The sequence below is a fragment of the Onychomys torridus genome, chromosome 6 (assembly GCF_903995425.1).
Source record: "Onychomys torridus chromosome 6, mOncTor1.1, whole genome shotgun sequence".
NCBI lineage: Eukaryota > Metazoa > Chordata > Mammalia > Rodentia > Cricetidae > Onychomys > Onychomys torridus.
Genome location: NC_050448.1, coordinates 11149577 through 11175785, shown reverse-complemented (window position 1 = coordinate 11175785; position 26209 = coordinate 11149577). Strand labels below are relative to the sequence as shown.

Genomic DNA, 26209 nt, shown 5'->3' with positions numbered 1-26209 from the left:
CAGCAACAATTTTTAAAAAGGACAACAAGGTGTGGCTTTGTTGGAGGAAGTGTGTCACTATGGAGGTTGGTTTTGAGATCGGTGTACTTCCTGTTGCCTGCACAAGATGTAGAACTCTCAGCTCTTTCTCCAGCACCATGTCTGCCTGCACACTGCCATGTGCCACCATGATGATAATGGACTGAACCTCTGAACTGTAAACCACCCACTTAAATGTTTTCCTTTATAAGAGTTGCTGTGATCGTGCTGTCTTTTCATAGCAATAGAAACCCTAACTAAGATACCTACCCATCAAGAGGTAAATCTTGCCTAATTCTGGAAACCTAGCCAACCAGACAGGGCTAGCTGAAGTCATGTGTCTTAGAGGAGAATCTACAGCGGCTAGTTTACTAAACCAGCATAGGCTGTAAAATATTATAGTTGACGTTTTCATAAAATGTTAGGGTTAAATTTAGCTGAGTCTACATAATCTTTTGGATAAACACTATAAGTACAAGAGGTTTACATCAAGTCAAAAACCTTTGCTCTTTCATTTAGTAATAATTTCATGATTCATAAAAGAACACAAGGGCATTTCAGAATTTACTCTTGGTTGGTATTGTGAAATTTGAAGCTTTCATATAACATGGTTCCAGCTTTACCAGAAATTTTTATCAAGTTGGTCTCTACAGAGTGAAATTCATAGCTTATAACCCAATAGCACAGTTGTGATTTGCTGGGCTTTCTCTGTAGTATCTTAGGGCCCATATTCATTTCTTTTAGAAGTTAACACAATACATGATTCAAATTTTTAATAATTGAAGGGGACTGATTTGGCTGACTTTCTGCCTCAAGCATTTTCTATATTATATATTGGGGTAGTAAGATTTTAACATTTTTCCTGGATTCAGTAAAAATAATGCAATTTAATTTTTATACTAAGCCTAATTAATTGGCCCTTTTTTTTTTTCTCTATGGAGAAGGTTCTGATTCCTAAAACTTGCATTTTAAAAGTAAAGTCAGGAAACAGTAATTTCAATCTGGTCTTATTTATAAAGGAAAATGATTTAATGTTCCTCATTTCTTATTATAACTTCCATAAGACCCTGTAGTAAAAGACATTTTTATTTCATTTCCTGATTTGAAAATTTGGCTTGCTAAGCACTGTATCACACAGGTAGAGAACAATGGATTAAAACACAGAAGGAAAGAATCTGTAGTTGGCTTCTTACCTGTATTCCAAATGTTGAGACAGACTGTCCTGCCTTCCTTACACCCTTGATTAAGCCCGAGGTACAAAGAGTTTAAACTTGTATGGAATTATTGAACTACAAAATTTAAGAAAAGCAGGCTTGCTTCACTGCATGACTGACATATTTGCTAACTCTTTTCCTTGTAGCAAGCATAAATTAGAACATGCAGACTCAAATTCTGCAGGATACACCCTGCAACAGAAGCAAAAATTATGAGATCACAAATAATTGATATTCCACATGACCCATTAAAACAGGTCTCATTTAATGCACTATGGTTTAAAGTCATGTCTCTTTTGAGCAGGCTAACCTGAATGTAGGCACCTTTTTTTACTTTACAGCAAGACTGAAAAATTCCCTCAACCGTCCTCATCCAGAGGACCTTGAACTGAGCACATGTTTAATGATGCCCGGACTAGCTATTGATTAAACACTGACAATGTTCAGAGGAATTGAGAATCAAAAAGCCTCCCCCATGGCCAGCTCTGCCATGCTCACTTCTTAATAGATGGCAAAGGAGGGTTCTAAATGAGATCTGCTGCCCTGAACATCCTCAGAACTCCACAGGAGTGGGATTAATTTCTGCTTTGCAGTCCTTTGCAACTACAATGTCGAACATGTCCATCATTCTGCAGGAATGAATACAGATGTCCCTCCTTTTTAATTTTTTATTTCTGTAGTCTCATCTTTGAGTAAAAATAATTATATTAATTCATTCCACTCAATGATAGCATATCAAACATATAATAATCAAAGCTTGCTGTTAACAAGTATATAAATCAAGGCAAAGACAGGTCTTGGGGAATTAATTTGATCTGAATACTCATTTTTTGAGCCGAGTCAAGCAAACAACAATGAAATGCCTAAAAAAAAAAAAAAAGAAGAACGGAAGGAAATATAAAGGAGAAGGTTTCAAAGCAGGATGGGTTGCACTGGCTGTGCTGCTCTCTGTTCAGTGGGTTACTGCCCAGAGGTGTAGATATTTTTAAGACACTCTTTGCTCTGAGTAGGAAACTGTGACCCAGAATTGAGGCTTAAAAAAAAAAAATGTGATTTCCAATCGTGGAAACAGTCAGCTGTTTCAACTTCAACAAACATGGAGGGAATACCTAGAGGGCATCAGGGATGTTGCCTGGACCTTCCCCTTTTAACGTTATTTAATCTCTGCAACAATGCTGTGAAATACTCATTAGAATCTTTTTAAGGATGTGAAACTGAAGCTTGGAGGAATTAAGTAGATCTCCTTATTATCAAACACTCAGTAAACTGGTGAGAACAAAGGCATGTGGCTAGAAGCTGTCAGAGAAAACCCAGATGTTTTGATTTACAGTCTAGTGAGCTGATGACCACAGAATACCTTCCTTAGTTTAATAATACTTAATGAAAGGTTCCATGGGAAGCTTGGATTTTTAAAGTTACTATTTGTTCTTTAAATATTTTTATTTATAACTTTTTTGTTAAAGGCTATATGCCTAGAGTAAAAAATTGAGGAGTTCCTAAGTATAAATATTGTAAAAGCAACCACAACCTGGCCACTAGGAGGAAGCCATTGTTAATATCCAGGCTTTTATTCTAATCTTTTGTCTGTCAGTTATTTCTGTCTGATTGAGCCCTCGCCTACTTTGTAATATACATTCACATGTATCTTGATATATGTTGTTCAAAATATTTGCTAGGAACTTTAGGGACAAAGATTTCTGTACGTTTATATAAACATATATATTGTGAAATGTTTCTATTTTTCCAATACGGATGTTATTTTCTATAGCTGTTATCTAGAAATATTGTTTTCTTGAGAAAATTTCAATGGATGGTTATTTATAAAAAAGTTAAAACAATGGATTTACCTATATAATTTTTTATTCTTTATTCCTTTTGTCAAAATTTTAATGGAAATTCTTGATCCATTACCATTTCATAGCATTTCCCATCTTACCTTTATTGGCATTACATTTTACTATCTTTTTCAGACTCTTACTGACTTAATAAGTAAAATTGTACTCATCATTTCAAGTCTTTTCTCAAGCTCAGATTCTAAAAATTTTTCCTAAACGTTTTAAAATTGGGAATTTCATCTTAAGATATTTTAATATTTTTAATTAAAACAGAATTACATCACTTTGCCTTCCCTTTCCTCCTCCAGCCCCTCCCAGCTACCCTCCCTGAAACCACTCCCACTAACTCCCACTCTCAGGCTGAGAGCCTCTTTTTCTTTGACTAATATCGCTAATTGTGTGTGTGTGTGCATGTGTGTGTGTGTATGTGTGTGTGTGTGTGTGTGTGTGTGTGTGTGTGCATGCGTGTGTGCGTGTGTGTGCGTGTGTGAGAGCATAGGAGTATGTATGCACAGATATATATGAATACAACCTCCTGGGTTCATTTTTGTTCTTTGTGCATATATGATTTTAGGGCTTACTATTCTACGATCGACACCATTAAGGGGCTCACCTGGGCAAGGCTAATTCTCCACTTCTCTTTTTGAGGTGGAACTCTGAGAATTTCCCCTTTCCATGCTAACATGTCTGTGGTTTTGCATCGTCCCAGTCTTGTTTATGTATTTCTGGGAGAGACTGTTTCACAGCAGACTTCCTGGTAGTTAGGCTCTTACAATCTCTCTTTACATTCTTCCATGATATTCCATCCTGAGTCACAGATGCAGGTGATATGGTATGTCATAGATACATGTGATGTAGTTGTATCCCTTGGGGCTAGGCTGTTGATCTCTGTATTGTACAGAACTGTGGTTTTCTGTGCTGCTCTTCATTTGCTATAGAGTGGTTTCTTTGATGAGAGATGGTGGAGCCTACACTTATCAGTGAGCATAAGGATAAGATTTAAAATACAGTAAGAAATTATACCACTCTGGCAAGGTGGCTGCAGTAGATTCTTTTCTCAAGTCATGGCCTCACTAGCCCCAGAAAGCTGGCTAGGTTTCTAGTACCAGTGTGATTTACCTCCTGTCGAGTGGCCTTAAGTCCTTAAGTGCCACCAACATGTGAGTGCCACTTACTGTACCTTTCTGCACACCTCACCATGCTGGTAATTGTAATGGCTCATGGTGCTACAGCAGGTAGGACTGTTAATTGCTTCCATCCCTGGGAAGTATGCACAGTATTTTCTGGAATCAGAGAAGCTAGACTGTAGGAAAGAGGCTTTCAGGTAGGATCCATGTGGAACCATCTGAATCCTATATCCTAAGATGCTTTAGCAATAGAGACCTACCCTCAATCCCTGAAAGACAGCCAACAGCTACAGCAATAACCTGTGTGAGTTCCTGAGGTTTCTTGGAATATTCTGACCAATCGTTCAAAATGTGGTTCCTCATGCCTACTACTAGAGTTTTTGTTAGTCTGTGGTTCTAGCCCAAGTGTGTGGAGATGGGGTGGGGAGTGTATACATGCACTTACCTGTATTGTGTAGAATCTTAGGTAAGTATAAATAATAAGTCCTGAGGCTTTACCAAACATCCTTGGTATTATTTAATATAATATTTTCTAGGTCTATCTATTTATCTGCAAACTTCATTATTTAATCTTTCTTCACACCTGAATAGTACTCCATTGTGCATGTGTATTACAGTTTCATTATCCATTCAATTCATCAGTTGAAGGAAATTTAGTTTGTTTCCATTTCCTGACTATTGTGGCAAGAGCAACTTTGAACATTGCTAAGCAAGTATATATTAGCTAGGACGCCAAATACATTCCTTTCTAAAGAAAATTATAAATATATTGCCATATTTCACCATTATTTTGAGAATAAAAACAACAAGAGTGTAAAGTGGGGATTAACAAGGCAACTCCATGTAGTTAAAAAGGAGGTTTAGTTTGGGGTAATTTACAGCCAGTAAAGGGGTTGGTTACAGGATCTGGGAGAAGAGAGGGGTAGTCCAGCAGGGTTCTCTGGAGATCTCTGACTGGTCTGCATCCAGCATCCAGGATCATCAAGAACCAAGAGCTGGCACATCTGGATCTCAGGTCTTAAGGGCTCCCATCTCAGCCCCGCCCCAGGAGCGTGCCAAAGGTAAGCGTGGCAGTTACCAGAAGCCTCACTAGGGGTAATACTTCTAGCCCAAGGCTGGAACAGCTACCCACTACAAGAGTGTGTGTGTTTCTCTAACTATACGTGGAAATATAGGAATATATATCAATATATAAAAATTTAGAAAAATTAAAAATTAAAGTTCAGCCATATCAGTATTATCACTCCACTAGCCACTGCCATTTTATTAGAGTGCATGCAAACTGGGGTGCTGGGGTCTTTGCAGATCCTGTGGCCAGGAGTAGTTAGCTCTAGGACACCAGGGTTCATTACCTGCACTTCTGCTCTCATCAGTCTGTCTGTCTGTCTTCTATCTATTGTAAGAAGAAGTGCTTATGACAGAATAAAATACAGTAGTTGACTTGAGGCAAGAGAGATTGGTGTACCTAGAAGTCCAATCTGAAAGGCGACTATTAGGTCTATTGTAGCATATGTCCTGAGCTTTAAAGTTGGACCATGAAAGCAAAGTAATCATCCTGTTATCTACTTCAAGGTATCTGCTTGAACTGGGCATGATTATCTAATGAACTGGATAGTTGACATTAAATGTTTGCCCAAGGTTTCCTTTTGTTTGTCTTGTAATTTGTTTCTTTTCTTAGTTTTATTCATATTTTATTATGTATTCATATATATTATGTATTATGTATTACAGTATCCATAGCTAGCCAAAGGTCAGAGTGAGTGCTGGTCTGAAAGAAAAGATTGGCCAAACACTAGAAAAGTGGCTCACAACCCCTTTGGCAAACCTCTATCTCCAAAAATATTTACATTATGATTCATAGCAGTAGAAAAATTACAATTATGAAATAGCAATGAAACAATTTTATGGTTGGGGTCACCACAACATGAGGAGCTGTATTAAAGGGCCACAGCATTGAGAGGGTTGAGGAGTGCTGTCCTGGGAGCCTTTACTGATGTCCATCTAGCTCTTTTGCTGCCCAGGTCCACTGTGGTAGGTAAGGATTTCTAGGCAGCTAATTCTGAGACATGTTCTGCAGATGCTTTGAAAAGCACAGTGTGAGAAGCAGCACAAGTGATGAGGGCTGTGAGTGGCAGAGCTCAGGAGAGGACTAGCTGGATGGCAGCACGGCTGAGCCACTTCCCTGGGGTGTCAGAGGTGCAACAGCCCTTGATATTGACCCCACCATTATGAAGGATGTCAGAGCAAAGGACCAATCATCAGATATAGACTGTTCCAGGGTAGGAGTGTGACCCTAGGCAAGGTGGCTCTTCTCAGCGAGTGGTAATTTATAAAGAGAGGTTCAGCCGATAACTGTCAGCTGCCAACAACTAAATAAACAGTTAAGAGAACTGTGCATTTCAGTTCTTACCTGGAAGCACACCACAGCATCTACTACAATGACTTGAAATAGCATCTCACTGTGTTACTGTAGTTTGTAGTATATGCCAACTAACCCTATGCAATGCTTAGTTCTCTCATTATATCTATATATAATGTTTACTTTTTGCATGCTAGTTGCAAATATTTTATTTTCAATTTCTGTTTTTTGAGTATTATTATTCACATTTTAGTATACTATATTCTTAGCTTTTTGCATTTCCTCTTTCTGTTTGACCATAAGAACACTGCTCTGTTTATAAATATTTACAGGTAACTTTATTTAATCTTTTCAGAGTTCTGTTTTACTAAACTTAGTATTCAAAATTTCTTCTGGAGTATAATTTAAGGAAATGACTTAAATTATGGATATGTACATGCATATGTTTCTGAATATATTTGAATGTGTAGGTGTGATGTATGTGTACATTTATGTGTGTACAATATATGTATGTGTGTTGTGTGTATGTGTGTATATATATGTGTATATGTGTGTGTGAATGATACATGTGTATGTGTGTGATATGTGTCTCTGTGACTGTATGTGTATGAATGTATATGTATACATGTATGTGTATATATATGTGTGTATACTATATATGTGTGTGTGTAGTTTGTATCTGTGTAGATGATATACATGTATACGTATATATGGGTATGTATATGATGTATGTGTATATGCATGGTATGTGTGTGTTTCCCAGAGAGCTCAACAATTTTTCTAAAACAACATTTGATTTATTTCTCATCTCCAGGCTTTCATATACCATAGTAACTGTATCATTGTGTCAAATTTTGTCTGTGTGGTATTGAGTGTTTCAATTAATCTATTTGCATTTGTGTCAAAACTATATAACCTAAAATAGTGTAATTTTAGCCTACTACCCAGCTATTCTAAGCCACCAGAATGAGCAGCCTATAGATACAGCAGTAGATGATTATGATTCTTAAACTAAAACCTGGATCTTTTTGCTCTGATTAAGCATACACAGTCCCTCATTTCTCACTGTCCTACTCATGCATTTGGACATTTGACAGGTTCCAGTTCTATGTGGGAGTCTTTCTTTCTCATTGTTCCTCCCCCATCTCTTCTCCCTGGTAGATTATTATTATATTAAAATAAACTTTGAGCTTGTTTCTTTTCACATTGTTTATATTTTCATGCCCCAACTGTACACCTCTTAAAAGAAAAGCCACATTTGCTGAGTCTTGAATGAATGAGATAATTTCCTTTTATGTCATTTCTATGGCTCTTGAGTTCTCTCAGTTGCAATGTCAAGATTATCCCACAATGTGAAAAAAGTATGGAAAAAATAGTTGTATTGAAATATACAAAATAGTATGTACATATCTACTTCTCTTTCATTGTTCTAAAATGTTGCTGTTCAGTAGATGTTTCATGTTAATAGTGACCCACTGACCGTCACATAGTATGTCTATGGAATGAAATTCACAAGGCTTTGTGAGCATGCCACTGCAGTAGGGTTGACTTTCAAGAACATCATCGAGCCTAAATCTGAACAGCTACAAACACAGTTGGAAAGTTTGAAGCTTGTAAAATGAGCTAGGTGGCTGCTTTTTAAATTTATTTTTCATTTACATCATACATAGACTAAGAGATGGACAAGATATCTAATTTATGGAGACAAGAACAAAGAAATGAAAATTTTGGGGTGTCCTGCTCAAAAAGCTATGTAGAAATTCAAGGTAGTGATAAAGTACTTCCACCTTGTAGATGCCTCAGTCGAAGCTTGCCCATGATAGGCACAGCCCATCTGTATAGGACTGGGTATAATGACATGGAAGAACCTGTTGTGATTACTGCCCAGGGGGAAACCACAAGTTGATTGCAGATGAAAATTCAATAGTGACGATTTACTGGCTTGAAGAATTCTTTACTATCATCTATAATTCCAAGTTGGTTTTAGAAATTTGATTATATTATGCTCATTTCTAAGTCCCAACAAAGTTTATCATCTCCAGTTTCTTTGGTAATCCTATATCAGAATTCATGAAATATTAGCTTCTTACAGAGCACCTTCTCTTGAGCTTGATGAAGATAAAATACAATTAGAATATTATTTGTGTGGTTAATGTATCATTTTTGATGGAGCATTCAAACACCCCTTAGGAGGGTGTTTTGTATCAACAGTGGGCATGTATGTGCTAGGGACTGGAACAGCAACCCAATTTTTCTCTCACTATCGTGACTTCCTGGAATGATATTGTTCTCCAAATGTTCTAGGCAATGCCATTAAGAAAAAATTACCTCTTATTAGAATGAAGATGTTATAGACAATGATTATGTTATTTGTTTTGAGTTCAGACAATTTGGACTAATATATGGGATGGTTTTCTTTGGGAAGGGGAACAATACCGAAATATATTATCCCAAACCCCACAGGAGTCAGTAGGAAATAGAGATATATTCTTTTTGGCAGTTGATTCCTCGGCATACTAGTTATGCCCAAACAAGTAGAGGGATTTTTTTTCTTGACATCTGTTTTATTTCACTTCTTCCTTTTTCCACTGTGCAAGCTTTCAGCTCTTGCTCTGTTAACAGTGGGGCTTATGAGCCTGGGTGTATTCAGATCACTGGTGAATACTCCAGGCATGGCTGCCTTCCACACTTCTGGCTCATATGAGATGGTAAATGCTGAAAAGAAGGTACTGTCAGCATGCATTCTCCGCTGCAGAGAAGCAGCATGTGAGAGCAGTAAACCTTTCTTCAACACTATGTAGCATTTTGCAAGGTTGTTTGAAGTAATACTTTACCCACAATCTTGTTCACTCATTGTTGGCCATAAACAACAGATATTGCTTTTTTGATTTTTGTTTCTAAAATCGTTTGTGACTCTAGGTTGGCAGGCATTGCCTTTTGAGGAAGAACAGTCACCTATCTCAATACTATTTGTGGTGGTGAGCTGTGATGAGGTTCAAGGACTTAAGATGATGCCGTGTATCCTACTGAGTTGATAAAAACTCCCAAAACAAAGATTTTCGGAATATTGCTTAACTGCACTGTAAGCACACTGAGTAAGGGCTCTTATTCTCTGATATGTATTTTCTTTCAAGAGAAACACTGAATATATTCATTGAACTCAGAGTAGTGGTTTTGATTAAATGCATGCCTCTGTCTTTTATTTTTATTGAATTAATTAAGATTCCCTAAAAAGGCTTAGGATTTTTTTTTTTTTTTTTACAGTACCAGCTTAGCTGTTTAGCAGGGGCTCAGTTGGTGAAGCACTTGCATTGCAAGTAAAAAGACCTGAGTCTGGTCTCAAGGTCTACAGGACACATCTAGGCCTGAGTCTGGTCTGAAGAACTACAGGATACATCTAGACCTGAGTCTGGTCTCAAGAACTACAGGACACATCTAGGCCTGAGTCTGGTCTCAAGGTCTACAGGACACATCTAGGCAGCCCCCATTTGCCACACCAGGGACTGTCTCAAAAATATGTGCCTGGTTCTCAGGGAAACACATGAAATTTGCCTACTAGTCTAAGCACACCCACACATGCACTCAAGTGTGCACATGCAGACACAGACACACAGACACACACACACACACAGACACACACACACACACACACACACACACACACACACACACACACACGGCTTCACTTTCTACATAAGTTATTTTCCTCAATTCTTCTGTATAGAAAGGAAACACAAAGCACAGCACTGTTCATCACCCAGATGATTACAGCTTTCTGTCCCAAGTCACATCTTTTTGTTACATTTTATTCTGTTTTATTCCTTATCCCTAGATTCCAATGTCATCCCATCTTTCAGTACCCTTATTAGTGACCATCCAGCAAGATGACAATGGTCCCTTAACCAGCCTCTCTGGATATTGCTCTTTCATTTCCCCACCTCTTTCCTAGCTTCTTCATTCTCAAGCACACATTGCAGATCCTAGGGTTTCTTTGACCATAAGACCTTTTGAAGTGATATTACAAAAAATGACTGCTTTTGATTATCATGCATCCCACAGTGTATTTCCCAAAACAGAAAGCAGAGGACTATGTAGACTTCTTTTTTCCCCCTTTTTTATTTTATTTTATAATTTAGTTTAATTTTACATATCAGCCATGGTTTCCCTCTCCTTCCCCCTCCCACACCCACTCCTGCCTTCTCCCCTGCCCACCCCACATTGCCATCCCCTCCAGGGCAAAGACTCCCCTGGGGATTCAGCACAACCTGGTAGATTCAGTCCAGGCAGGTCTAGTGTCCTCCTCCCAGGCTAAGCAAAGTATTCCTGCATAAGCCCCAGGTTCCAAACAGCCTGCTCATGCACTAAGGACAGGTCCAGGTCCCACTGCCTGGGTGCCTCACAAACAGTTCAAGCTAATCAACTGTCTCACTTATCCAGAGGGCCTGATCCAGTTGGGGGCTCCACAGCTTTTGGTTCATAGTTCATGTGTTTCCATTAGTTTGGCTATTTGTCCCTGTGCTTTTTCCAATCTTGGGCTCAAAATTTTTGCTCATACAATCCCTCCTCTTTCTCGCCAATTGGATTCCTGGAGCTCCACCTGGGGCCTGGTCATGAATCTTTACATCCGCTTCCCTCAGTCATTGGATGAGATTTCTAGCACAACAGTTAGGGAGTTTGGCCATCCAATCACGAGAATAGGCAGTTCAGGCTTTCTCTCGACCATTGCCTTTAGTCTAAAGTGGAGGTACCTTTGTGGATTTCTGGGGACCTCTCTAGCACTTTGCTTCTTCCTATTACCATGGGGTCTTGATTTATCATGGTCTCTTATTCCTTGTTCTCCCTCTCTGTTCTTGATCCAGCTGGGATCTCCCACTCCCCTAAGCTCTCTTTCCCTTGAACCTTGCCCTTCAGTACCCCCACTCATGTCCAGGTTGTTCATGTATATCTCATCCATTTCTTTGTCATTGGGAGATCCCTGTGTCTTTCTTAGGGTCCTTGGAGTAGCAGTCTAGTCACCTTTGTTTTACATCTAGTATCCTACTATGAGTGAGTACATACCATGTTTGTCTTTCTGAGTCTGTCTTACCTCACTCAGGATGATTTCTTTTTTAGATCCATTCATTTGCCTATAAACCTCACAATGTCATTGTTTTTCTCTGCTGATAAGTACTCCATTGTGTATATATATATACCACATTTTCTTTATCCATTCTTCAGTTGAAGAATGGATGTTTGGCCATCTGATCATCAGAACAGGTCAGATCAGGCTTTCTCTCAACCATTGCCAGCAGTCTACAGTGGATGTATCATTGTGGATTTCCGGGGACCTCTCTAGAACTCTGCCTATTCCTGTTCTCATGTGGTCATCATTTATCATGGTCTGTTATGCCTTGTTCTCCCATTCTGTTCTTCATTCAGCTGGGATCTCCTGCACCCCTAAGCTTTCTTTCCCTTGAACATTGCCACTTCATTACTCCCACTGTCATCCAGGTTGTTCATGAAGATCTCATCCATTTCTCTGTTACTGGGCGATCCCTGTGTCTTTCCTAGGGTCCCATTTTCTAGGTAGCTTCCCTAGAGTTGTGTAGCAGTCTAGTCATCTTTGTTTTACATCTAGTATCCTATGAGTGAGTACATACCATGTTCATCCTTCTGAGTCTGGGTTACCTCACTCAGGATGATTTTTTCTAGATCCCATCCATTTGCCTGCAAACCTCATGATGTCATTGTTTTTCTCTGCTGAGTAGTACTCCATTGTGTATATGTGCCATATTTTGTTTATCCATTCTTCAGCTGAAGGTCATCTAGGTTGTTTCCAGGTTCTGGCTATTACAAACAATGCTGATATGAACATAGCTGAGCAAATGACCTTGTGGTATGATTGAGCATTCCTTGGGTATATGCCCAAGAGTGCTAAAGCTGGGTCTTGGGGGAGATTGATTCCCAGTTTTCTAAGGAAGCACCATATTGATTTCCAAAGTGGCTGTACAAGCTTGCATTCCACCAGCAGTGTAGGAGAGTTCCCCTTGCTCCACATCCTCTCCAGCATAAGCTGTCTTCTGTGTTTTTTATCTTAGCCATTCTGACAGGTGTAAGGTGGTATCTCAGAGTGGTTTTGATTTGCATTTCCCTGATAATTAGGAATGTTGAACAATTCCTTAAATGTCTTTCAGCCATTTGAACTTCCTCTGTTGAGAATTCTCTGTTTAGTTCTATAGCCCATTTCTTAATTGGACTGTTGGGTATTTTGATGTCTAATTTCTTGAGTTCTTTATATATTCTGGATATCAGCCCTCTGTCAGATGTGGGGTTGGTGAAGACCTTTTCCCATTCTGTAGTCTGTCACTTTGTTTTGTTGACCGTGTCCTTTGCTCTACAAAAGCTTCTCAGTTTCAAGAGGTCCCATTGATTGACTGTTTCTAGCAGAGTCTGTGCTACTGGTGTTATATTTAGAAAGTGATCTCTGGTGTCAATATGTTCAAGACTACTTACTACTTTCTCCTCTATGAAGTTCAGAGTAACTGGATTTATGTTGAGGTCTTTGATCCACTTGGACTTAAGTTTTGTGCACAGTGACAGATATGGATCTATTTGCAGCCTTCTATATGTTGACATCCAGTTATGCCAGCACCATTTGTTGAAGATGCTTTCTTTTTTCCATTGTACATTTTTGGCTTCTTTGTCAAAAATTATATGTTCATAGGTGTGCAGGTTAATGTCAGGGTCTTCAATTCGATTCCATTGGTCCACATGTCAGTTTTTATGCCAGTACCAAGCTGTTTTTAGTATGGTAGATCTATAGTAAAGCTTGAGGTCAGGGATTGTGGTGCCTCCAGCGGTTGTTTTATTATACAGGATTCTTTTGGCTGTCCTGGGTTTTTGTTTTTCCATATGAAGTTGAGTATTATTCTTTCCAGGTCTGTGAAGAATTGTGTAGGTAATTTGATGGGGATTACATTGAATCTGTAGATTTTTTTTTTGAAAGATCACCATTTTTGCTATGTTAATCCTGCCTATCCATGAGCATGGGAGATCTTTCCATTTTCTGACATCTTCTTCAATTTCTTTTTTCAAGGACTTAAAGTTCTTGTCATATAGGTCCTTCACATGCTTAGTTAGAGTAACCCCAAAGTATTTTATATAATTTGTGGCTATTGTAAAGGGTTATGAATCTCTGATTTCCTTCTCAGCCTGTTTGTCTCTTGTATATAGGATGACTACTGATATTTTTGAGTTGATCTTGTGTCCTGCTATGTTGCTGAAGGTGTTTATAAGCTGTATCAGTTTCTTGGTTGAATTTTTGGAGTCACTCGTGTATATTATCATATCATCTGCAAATAGGGAAAGCTTGACTTCTTCCTTTCCAATTTGTATCTCCTTAATCTCCTTATGTTTTCTTATTTCTCTGGCTAGAACTTCAAGTACTATAGTGAATAAGTATGGGGAGAGGGGACAGCCTTGCTTTGTTCCTGATTTTAGTGGTATTGCTTTGAGTTTCTCTCCATTTAATTTGATGTTGGCTGTTGGCTTGCCGTAGATTGCCTTTATTATGTTTAGGTATGTTCCCTGTATTCCTGATAGCTCCAAGACCTTTATCATGAAGGGGTGTTGGATTTTGTCAAATGCCTTTTCTGCATCTAGTGAGATGATCATGTGGTTTTTTTCTTTGAATTTGTTTATATGGTGTATTACACTGATGGACTTTCATATGTTGAACCACCCTTGCATCCCTGGGATGAAGCCTACTTGATCATGGTGGATAATTGTTTTGATGTGTTCTTGGAGCCTGTTTGCCAGTATTTTATTGAGGATTTTTGCATCAATGTTCATGAGGGAGATCAGTCTGTAGTTCTTTTTCTTTGCTGCATCTTTGTTTGATTTAGGAATCAGGTTAATTGTAACCTCATAGAAGGAGTTTGGTAATATTCCTTCTGCTTCTATTGTGTGGAACAATTTAAAGAGTATTGGTATTAAGTGTTCTTTGAAGATCTGGTAGAATTCTGCACTGAAACCATCTGGTCCTGGGCTTTTTTTTCGTTGGGAGACTTTTGATGACTGATTCTATTTCCTTAGGGGTTATTGGACTATTTAAATGGTTAATCTGGTATTGTTTTAACTTAGGTATGTGGTACCTATCCAGAAAATTATGCATTTCTTTTAGATTTTCCAGTTTTGTGGAGTAGAGGTTTTTGAAGTATGACCTGATGATTCTCTGGATTTCCTCATTGTCTGTTGTTATGTCTCTCTTTTCATTTCTGATTTTGTTAATTTAGATGCTCTCTCTCTGTCTTTTGGTTAGTTTGGATAAGGACTTGTTTATCTTTTTGATTTTCTGAAAGAACCAACTCTTGGTTTCATTAATTTTTTGTATTGTTTTTTTTTTGTTTCTATTTTATTGATTTCAGCACTCAATTTGATATTTTCCTGGCATCTATTCTGCCTGGGAGACTTTGCTTCTTCTTGTTCTACAGCTCCCAGGTGTGCTGTTAAGTCACTAGTGTGAGATTTCTCCAACTTCTTTATGTGGGCATTTAGTGCTATGAATTTCTCTCTTAGCACTGTTTTCATAATGTCCCATAAATTTGGGTATGTGGTGTATTCATTTTTGTTGATCTCTAAGAAGTCTTTAATTTCTTTCTTTATTTCTTCCTTAACCCATTGGTGATTCAGTTGAGCATTATTCAGTTTCCATGAAATTGTAGGTTTTCTGTAGTTTTTTGTTGTTGTTGTTGTTGTTGTTGTTGTTGAAATCTAACTTTAAACCATGGTGGTCTGATAGAACACAGGAGGTTATTCCAATTGTTTTGTATCTGTTGAGATTTGCTTTGTGGCCAAGTATGTGGTCAATTTTAGAGAAGGTTCCATGGGGTGCTGAGAAGAAGGTATATTCTTTTTTGTTAGGATGGAATGTTCTGTAGATATCAATTAAGTCCATTTGAGTCATAACATCAGTTAAGTCCTTTATTTCAATTTGGCAGATCTGTCCAGTGGGGAATGTGGGGTGTTGAAGTCTCCCACTATTAATGTGTGGGGTTTTACACATGGTTTAAGCTTTAGTAATGTTTCTTTTACATATGTGGATGCCCTTGTGTTTGGGGCATAATGTTCAGAATTGAAACTTCATCTTGGTGGATCTTTCCTAGGATGAGTATGTAATATCCTTCTTGATCTCCTTTGATTGATTTTAGTTGAAATCTATTTTGCTGGATATTAGGATAGCTATACCTGCTTGCTTCTTAAGATCAATTGATTGGAAAGTCTTTTCTCAGCCTTTCATTCTTAGGTAGTGTCTATCTTTGCATTTGAGGTGTGTTTCTTGTATGCAGCAGAAAGATGGGTCCTGCTTTCATATCCGTTCGGTTAGCCTGTGTGTTTTTATAGGTGAATTTAAGTCCATTGATATTAAGGGATATTAGTGACCAGTGATTGTTCATTCCTATTATTATTTTTGGGGGAGGTAGTGTGTATGTACTTCTCTTCTTTGGGGTTTACTGTTGTGGTGTTATCTATTGCCTGGGTTTTTGAGGGTGTATCTGACTTTCTTAGGCTGGAATTTTCCTTCTAGTGCTTTCTGTAGAGCTGGGTTTGTGGATAAGTATTATTTAAATCTGGCTTTGTCTTGGAATGTCTTGTTCACTCCATCTATGACGATTGAAAGTTTTGCTGGGTATATTAGTCTAGGCTGGCATCCATGGTCTCTTAGTGTCTGCATTACATCTGTCCAGGTCCTTCTGGCTTTCAAAGTCTCCATGGAGAAATCGGGTGTTATTCTGATGGGTTTGCCTTTATAAGTCACTTGGCCTTTTCTCTTTGTTGCTCTTAATAGTCTTTCTTTATTCTGTACATTTAGTTGTTTAATTATTATATGGCGAGGGGACTTTTTTGGGGATTCTAGTCTGTTTGGTGTTCTATAGGCTTCTTATATCTTTGTAGGCATTTCCTTCTTTATGTTGGGAAAGTTTTATTCTATGATCTTGTTGAATATATTTTCTGTGCCTTTGAGTTGGTATTCTTCTCCTTCCTCTATCCCTATTATTTGTAGGTTTGGTCTTTTCATGGTGTCCCAAATTTCTTGGACATTTTGTGTCATGACTTTGTTGGCTTTAGTGTTCTCTTTGACTGATGTATCTATTTCTTCTACTGTATCTTCAACACCAGAGATCCTCTCTTCCATTTTCTTGCATTATGTTGGTTATACTTGCATCTGAAGTTCTTGTTTGTTTACTCAGATTTTCTATTTCCAGCATTCCCTCTGCTTGTGTCTTCTTCATTTTTTCTATTTCCCTTTTCAGGTCTTAGACTGTTTCCCTCATCTGTTTCATTGCTTTTTTTATGATTTTCTTTCAGGGATTTATTGTTTTCTTCTGCGTTATTTGTCCTTTCCTCTAGTTTTTTATATCGTTCTTCCCATTTTTTGTTTGTTCCTCCACTTCTTTTTTGATTTATTCTTTATAAGCCTCTAGCATCTTCATGATGTTATTCATAAGGTTGTTTTCTTCTGCTTCTTCCATTTTGTGATGTTCAGGTCTTGCTGTTAGAGGATGGCTAGGTTCTGGTGATGCTGTATTACTCTTTATTTTGTTGTATATACTTCTTTCTTTATGTCTGCCCATCTCCTTGTGGATTCATTCTTGGTCTTATCAACACTCTTGGTCCAGACAGAGCTGACAGATTCAGGAAGCCTCTCTATGGTCCAAATGGAAGCTCTGGGCTGGATGGGAGCTGGGGGCTGGTCTCTAAGTCTCAGGCAGTGGCCGGATGGGTGTAGGGGCAGAGTGTGGAGATTGCAGGGTCTGCTGGAGGTTTTGGAGGAGAACCTTCCTAGTGGGGGGTGTCCTGCCTGATGGCCAGAACCTTGGGCCAAGTTGGGCAGGTCTTCCTGGAATGGGCTGGTGCCCAGGGATGGGACCTAGGGGCAGGCCTCTCTGGGTATGACCCCGGGCACTCACCTCTTGTCCAGATGGGAGTTCTATGTGGACTTCTTAACTTAGCATTTCAAAATTATAGGGTAAAGTAAGGATGATGGTCATAGACACAAAGAAAAATATGTGTTTCACAACAGAAGAGAATAGAGAGTTCTCTGTGTTTTTTTCTGAGTGCCGATGCATGGCTTGAATCATGGCTGTTCTGTAGCAGTTCCTCATGGTAAGCTGTGGGAAGCAGCAGGGGCCATTTTCCTGAGCACCAGCCAGAGTGGGTCTATACTGAGATCACTAAATTACTAGTTTCATAGATGTATTTTGTGATCCAGTCTTATGTTGCTCTGGTGGTTCCCAAACTTACTATTTGATCGAGGACAATGAACTTAAGTTCCAATCCCCCTCTGTTTACCTCTAGAGTGCTGGAGCAAAAGTCTGCACTATCACACTCAGTTTACATGGTATTAGGAAGTGAACTCAGGGCTTTTTGCACAGTAGTTCAGAACCTTCCAAATTCTACAAACTGAGCTATATTTCCAGCACTCAAATTCATTGACTTTGGTAACTCATGTCCATCACCTACATTTGCATGTTTTGGGATTAATAGCTGACAGTATGAAACAATAGAAGGGAAAAAACTATTAATTTATTATTTCTGGCTTTTAGAATTTTATGAATCATCAAGACAGCTCATCGTGTTGTCCAGATGGCCTAAGACTAAATTTGCTGTGCATGAGGCAGCATCAGGGACCCAGGGTCCTTTTCTTTTGTTGCTCATCTGATCTTTACTGAGAAGAACTAAGATTTTTCCATTCAGTCAACTGCTGTGGAGTGCCTTTCTGTACACTGTGAATATGTGTGGCTCCCATTAGATGATAAATAAACCTGTTTTGGCCTATGTCAAGAAAGCTTACAGATAGGTGGGAAATCCAAGCAGAAACACAGAGAGAAAAAGGGTAGAGTCTAAAGAGATGCCAGCTGCCTCCCAGGGAGCAACAAGATGCCAGCAGACTGGTAACACCATGGCCACGTGGCTATATATACGTTAATAGGAATGGGTTAATTTTAAGATGAAAGAGCTAGCTAGCAAGAAGCTGAAACCATGGGCCATACAGTTTGTAATTAATATAAGCCTCTGAGTGATTATTTTATAAGCAGCTGCAGGACCATGGGTGGGACAGATTTCTTCTGACCTTGGGGAGGGGGAGAGGCTGGAGAAACTTGTCACTACAGTCACCACTTATAAGTCACATGGGTTTTCTGCAGTGGGGACCCAAAGGTAATTTATCTGTCCCCCAAGAAGGTAGCCATACATTCAGCTGTAAGGCTTGTTCAGTGACAGCAAGTTTGATAGTGGTACCCCTGTTCCTGCAAGGTGAGCAAATGATTATAGACTGCTGAATAGATTAGATGAGAAAGCTGAGGACTGTTACAGATGTCTGGCATAGGACATCTCACTGGTGGCTCACTTCTCTTATTTTTGTGGAGTGTTTGGAACATTGCTCTTAGGTGTGCGTGTGTATATGTGTTTCTCTCAGAATCTATTTTTGTTTCCAATTGAGAGTTCATTGACTTCATTCTATTGATTTTACCTGTTTTCCATGGAAATCTAGAGGCATGCAGTTGTCCAGAGGGACCCAAGTTTCAAGATGTTCAGCCCTGTGAGCTGAATCACAGCTCACCTTTATCCATATCCCAAAACCACCCACAAAATTCATTTTGTCAGATGGAAAGACATTTTTAATGCTCACCGAAACAAGACTGGCAATTTCTCACTGAACAAGGAAGTAAAAAGAGCAAGATAAGATAAGAAAAATCAACCCTAAAGGAACTGAACCCCCTTTTAACAGCAGAGCTAAAGCCTTGAGGGTTAAGGACTCCTTAGTTTGTTTCCCATCCAAGCACTGGCTTAGGGAGACCATGTGTGAGGTTATTTCACCAGCAAAACAACACCACATGCTTAAGAATGGGTGTCATGATTATTCATTGCTCAAGCTTTATAAGAAGAAGGTATGAGAGGAAAGGGGGAGACATACACCCCTTTTCTTTGGGTTGTATTTACTTACTGATTTGTTGCCCTTCTTTGTGCCTCAGTTTCTTGTTTTCACTGTGATCAAGCAACTTCAGGGATATCCAAACCGTTAGACAGATAGGCAAGAAGCTACTGGTACCACAATAGGGCAAACAAAACCCAGAAGAGAGTAGGGGTTCCGTGATTAGCTGTGGTCCTTTGAATGTCATAAACTTAAAGGGAGTGGCACTCTTAGGAGGTGTGGCCTTGTTAGAGAAAGTGTGGTCTTTTTGGAAGAGGCTGGATTATATACACCTTTAATCTAGACCTTGAGGCTGTAGGGCACACCTTTAATCTATGCCACATCTTCTGCCTGAAGTGTGTCATTGTGGGGGTAGGCTTTGAGGTCTTTTTCTCAAGTTTCATAAAGTGTGACAGTTAGTGGACTTCCTGTTGCCTGCAAGGTTTGGGACTCTCAGTTCCTCCAGCACCATGTCTGACTGCATGCTGCCATGCTCCCTACTATGATGATAATATACTGAACCTCTGAAACTGTGAGTGATAACCCTCAAGTAAATGTTTTCCTTATAATAGTTGCCATGATCATGTTGTCTCTTCACAACAATAAAAACCAAAACTAAGACCACAGCTTATAATTTCTTAGTGCTGGTTCAATGTCATCAGAATATAACAACCAGAAACATAGAATTCTCCCATGTCCTACACATCCTTCAGGTCTGTGATTTCCAGCCCCTACATACGTTGACATGCAAACTCCCTATAGAAGGACAAGCATGTCTCTCTATGTGTTCATTTGTTCACCCATTACTTCCATAATTTTCTGGTGTCATTACCATTGTTGTGTCTATGTCTTTTGTTTTATTGAGTCAATGAAAAATTCCTTGAGAATGATGTGTTTTCCCATAAAATACATGTGGTTCTTTTAGTTTTGCTTTGTTCATGGAAATTCAGGGGTCATATTAGATTGTATAGTAATTTTGTCAACTAATCTGCTTATTATTTAATTATTATCTTGTGAATGAATTTCTGAGACAGCTAAAATAGAAATCTCATATTCTAAAATATGAAATATTTTTATCAATAACATATATGAAGAGTAAACATTCCATGTGTTAATAAAAATGCACACTAAAAATATTACACGGGATTCCCTTCAGATAATATACATAAAGTGTATATGAAACAGAAATGAATTTTGTGTTTAGACTTGAGTGCCATCCTCAAATTATTTTGTTACGTGTATGCAATATTCTAGACTTTAAAAAGAATATAGAATTGAATTACTTCTGGTCCAAATCTTTCAGAAAATGAATACTTTACTGATGTTATATATCTTGCAACAGTTATAGTTCTGAATGAATATAGAAAAATGCCTTTGGTAATTTTCCCCTATCTGATAACATGAATTTTACATTTTTGTCACTCAAAACAGCACTTCAGTGAAAGCCCTCATAACTATATTTTAATATTCATCCTTAATTATTTTCTTAGGCTGAATTCTTAAAAATATAATTATGGGATCAAATATCATAGGACTTTTGATGTGCACTCAAAAGTTGGAAACTGTGTTTATCACTTTGGGAATGCTCTCACGTCCATTTATGTCAAGAATTGCCAGTTTGAGAGGTATTACCAGAAAACCCAGGAACAAAAGACAAAGTTTAGGGATGCTTTCCTCAGAGCACTTTCCCAAAGAATGGGAGCCCAGAGGAAAGGATGGAGAGGAAAGAGTGAGGGGTTTCCAAGGCACACATTGGAGAGTCAGAGTGGGCCTCAGGAAGGACACAATCTGTACCCATCTTTCTGTGCACCCCGAGGGGCTGTTATTTAGGTGAAAGGAAAAACTGCATTCTGACCAGGGTGATGCTTCCGTGGGTTTGAAAAGACATTACCTTTGTAGAGCAATAAGGAAGAAATGATTACATTTTATTACTGTAGCTTTTAACTTTGGGTCAACTAAAGGATGTTTTGTGTGCTCTAAACTTGGAATAGGTGTTTAAAAGGGAGGTAGTTAGTGAAATTTATTATACTGCATTTCCCTCTTAGCTTCTGTTAGCTTTGGGCAGGGAAGGCAGAGCTAATAGTATTGAGCATCATCAGTTTGCTTTTCAGCGTGCTGTGGACAGCTTATGCACACACCCACTCCCAGCTGCTCCTTCCTCCATTCTTAACTAAGCAGTGGCAAGCAGTTGGAGGACTGCTTGCTACGACATTAGCACTGAGAGCTGCAGGCTGCCTGCCATTCTGAGACGCTGCATCCTCTCTCTCCACCCTCCAACTCCTTGCCCATCCCAATAAAATGCACCTGCTTTCTTTGCCTGTTTCTTCTGTCATGCATGAGGACATTTGTTTGTGAATTTCTGGGCTATTTGCAAAAGTTTGGATTGAATTGCTTCTTTGTGCCATTTTGCTATTTAAAAGGATGTGTGTGTGTGTGTGTGTGTGTGTGTGTGTGTGTGTGTGAAATATTATATATAAACATTATATATATTCTGAAATTATTGACATTAGTTTATTTAAAAGTATTCCCTTCCCAAATTCGTTATTTTATTTTTACATGGTTTATAAATGTTTTTCTTGCTATTCTGTTTATTTTGTTTTCCCCCAAGTATAATTTATTTATTTATTTTTGATTTTTATTTTACACCCCCATCTCTATTTTCTTTCCCTCCTCTCCTCCAATTCCTTCCCCACAACTCCCCTCTGCGCTACCCATTCACTCCCCCTCCATGTCTATTCAGAAAAGGGCAGCTCTCCCATGGATATCAACAAAACATGGCATATCAAGTTGTAGTAAGACTAAGTACCTCTCTCCATATTGAGGCTGGGCAAGGCAACCCATTATGAGGAGTAGGGTCCCAAAAGCCAGTAAAAGAGTCAGAGACAGCCCCTGCTCCCAACTGTTAGGAGTCCCATGAGAGGACCAAGCTACATGACTGTTACATACGTGCAGAAGACCTAGGTCAGTCTCATTCAGGATCCCTGGTTACCGGTTCAGTCTCTGTGAGCCCAGGTTACTTGACTATGTGGACTGTGTTCTTATGGTGTCCTTGACCCCTTTGCCTCCCACAATCCTTCCTTCTCCACTTCTGCAGGATTCCCTGAGCTCTGCCTAATGTTTGGCTGTGGGTCTGCATCTGTTTCCATCAGTTGCTGGATGAAGCCTCTCTGATGACAACTGGACTAGACACCCATCTATGAGTAGAGCAGAACATCATTAGAAATCATTTCATTGACTTTTTCTTTTTTGCTAGTTCTGTTTGGTTCTATCCTAGGTCTCTGGGCATCCAGCATCTGGGTCCTGGCACTCCAGGCCATGCCATGAGTGGGATCCCTATCATAGGCATTGGTCTCAGACTGGAGCAGTCATTGGGTAGCCACTCCCACAATCTCTGTGCTACCCTTACCCTAATACATCCCATAGGCAGGACAGACTGTTGGTCAAAGTTTTGTGGCTGGGTTGGTGTCCAAATACCTTCACTTGAAGTCTTGCCTGGTCACAGAAGATGGCAAGTTCAGGCTATGTATCCCTTATTGCTTGGAGTCTTAGCTGGGGTCACCCTTGTAGAGTCATGGGAGTTTTCCTTGCATCAGGATTCAACCTGACCTTGAAATGACCCCCTTTCTAGTCTTCTCTTTCAGTATTATCCCCCTCCATCCACACCACAACATGATCCTTCAAATTCCTATCCCCTCCTGCCCCCAGTCTACCCAGGAGAAATCTTCTATTTCCCCTTCCCAGGGAGATCCATGCATCTCTCTCTGGGCCCTCCTTGTTATCTGGCCTCTCTATTCCTGAGGATTTCAGCATGGCTATCCTTTATTTTACAGCTAATATCCACTTATAAGTGAGCACATGCCATGTTTGTCTTTCTGGGTCTGGGTTACCTCACTCAGGATGATTTTTTTTTTTCTAATTTCACCCATTTGCCTTCAAATTTCCTGCTATTCTTGTTTTAAACAGCTGAGTAGTAGTCTGTTGTGTAAGTGTACCACATTTTCTTTATCCATTCAGTTGAGGGACAGCTAGGTTGTTTCTAGGTTATAGCTATGATGAATAAGGCTGCTATGAATATAGTTGAGCACATGTCCTTGTGGTATAATTGAGCATCCTTTGGGTATATGCTGAAGAGTGGAATAGCTGGATCTTGAGGTAGATTAATACCCAATTTTCTGAGAAACTGCCATGTTGATTTTCAAAGTGACTGTGCAAGTTTGCACTACCACCAGCAATAGAGGAGTGTTCCCTTTGCTCCACATCCTCTCAAGCATGAGCTGTCACTTATGATTTGGTCTTAGCCATTCTTACAGCTGTAAGATGGAATCTCTGAGTCATTTTGATTTGCATTTTCTTGATGGCTAAGAATGTTGATCACATCTTTAATTTTTTTTTTTTTTGGCCATTTGTGATTCTTCTATTGAGAATTCTCTGTTTGGATATGTATCCCTATTTTGTAATTAGATTATTTTTTGTTGTTGTTGAAGTATAGTTTCTTGAATTCTTCATGTATTTTGAAAATTAGCCCTCTGTTGAATGTGGGGTTGGTAACGATCCTTTCCCAATTTGTACACAGCCATTTTCTCCTTTTGAAGGTGTCCTTTGCCTTACAGAAGCGTTTCAGTTTTATGAAGTTTCATTTGTTAATTGAAGTTTCATTTGTTAATGTCTATGCTACTGGTGTTCTGTTCAGGAAGTTGGCTCTTGTGCCAGTTTGTTCAAGGATATTCCTCACTTTCTCTTCTATCAGCTTCAGTGTATCTGGTTTTATGTCAAGGTCTTTGATCCACATGGACTTGAGGTTTGTGCAGGATGATAGATATGGATCAATTTGTATTCTACCTGCCAACATCTAATTACAGCAGCACCATCTGTTGAAGATGCTTTATTTTATCCATTGTATAATTTTAGCTTCTTCATTAAAAAATCAGGTGTTTATAGGTGTGTAGATTTACATTTAGGTCTTCAAATCCATTCCATTTATCCACCTATCTGTTTTTATACAAATGTCATGCGATTTTTATTACTATAGTTCTATAGTAGAGTTTGAAATTAGAGATGGTGATACTTCCAGAAGTTGTTTTATTGTTCAGGATTGTTTTAGCTATCCTGTTGTTTGGTTTTGTTTTGTTTTTCTGTATGAAATTGATTATTGTTCTTTCAAGGTCTGTAAATAATTGTGTTAGAATTTTAATGTGGATTGCATTGAATCTGTAGATTGCTTTAGTAGAATGGCCATTTTTACTCTGTTAATCCTACTTATGCAGTAGAATGGGAGATCTTTCCATCTTTTGATATCTTGGCTAATTTCTTTTTTCAAAGACAAAGTTTTTGCCATACAGGTCTTTCACTTGCTTGCCTAGTTTATATTATTTGTGGCTATTGTGAATGGTGTTGTTTCCATGATTTCTTTCTCAGAATGTTTATAGTTTGTCTACATAAGGCCTACTGATTTTTTTTTTTTTTTTTTTTTTAGTTCATCTTGTATCCAACCACTTTACTGAAGGTGTTTGTCAAGTGTAGGAGTTCTATGGTAGAATTTTGGGGGTTGCTGATGTATACTATCATATAATATGCAAATAATGATACTTTGACTTTTTTCTTTCTGATTTATATCCCCTTGATCTCTTTTAGTTGTCTTATTGCTCCAGCTAGAACTCCAAGGACTATATTGAATACATATGGATAATGGACAGCCTCATCTTGTTCCTATTTTTAGTGGAATTCTTTTGAGTTTTTCTCCATCTGATTTGATGTTGGCTATTGGCTTGCTGTATATTGCCTTTATTATGCCTAGATATGTCCCTTATATTCCTGATATCTCAAGACTTTTATCATGAAGGGGTATTCGATTTTGTCAAAGGCTTTTTCAGCATCCAATGAGATGATCTTTTTTTTTTCTCTTTCAGTTTTAATATGTTAGATTAAACTGAAAGATTTTTGTATGTTGAACAATCCCTACATCTCTAGAATGAAGCACACTTGATCATGGTGGATGATCTTTCTGATGTGTTCTTGGATTTAGTTTCTGAGCATTTTACTGACTATTTTGCATCAATGTTCATGAGCGATATTAGTCTGTAATTTTCTTTCTTTATTGAGCCTTTGTGTGGTTTGGATATCAGTGTAATTCTGATGGATCTGCCTTTGTATGTTTTTTGGCCTTTTTCCTTTGCAACTTTTAAAATTCTTTATTTGTTCTGTACATTTAGTGTTTTTATCATTATATTGTGGGGGGATTTTCTTTTCTGGTCCATTCTGTTTGGTATTCTGTAACTTTCTTGTACCATTATATGTATTTTTTTCTTTAGGTTAGGAAAGTTTTCTTCTATGATTTAAGATATTTTCTGGGCCTTTGAGCTGGTATTCTTCTCTTTCTTCTATCCCTATTATTCTTAAGTTTGGTCTTTTCATAGTGTCCCAGATTTCCTAGTTGTTTTATGACAGGAAAGTTTTATATTTAACATTTTCTTTGACCATTGTATCAATGTTTTCTATTGTAACTTCAATGTCTGAGATTCTCTCTTCCATCTCATGCATTCTGACTGTAATACTTGCGCCTGTAGTTCCTGTTCACTTACCTATGTTTTCTGTTTCCAGGATTCCCTCAGTTTGTCTTTTCTTTATTGGTTCTTTCATAGTTTAAATATAATTGGCCCCCATAATCTCATTGGGTGTGGCACTATTAGGAGGGGTGGCTCTGTTGG

At 38.5% G+C, this 26209-nt stretch overlaps 1 protein-coding gene across 6 annotated transcripts in view; it reads left to right on the top strand.

The window, feature by feature from the left end:
* The window catches only part of LOC118585330 (EGF-like and EMI domain-containing protein 1), a 739880-nt gene that overhangs the window by 544219 nt on the left and 169452 nt on the right, over positions 1 to 26209 (top strand). The window lies entirely within an intron of this gene.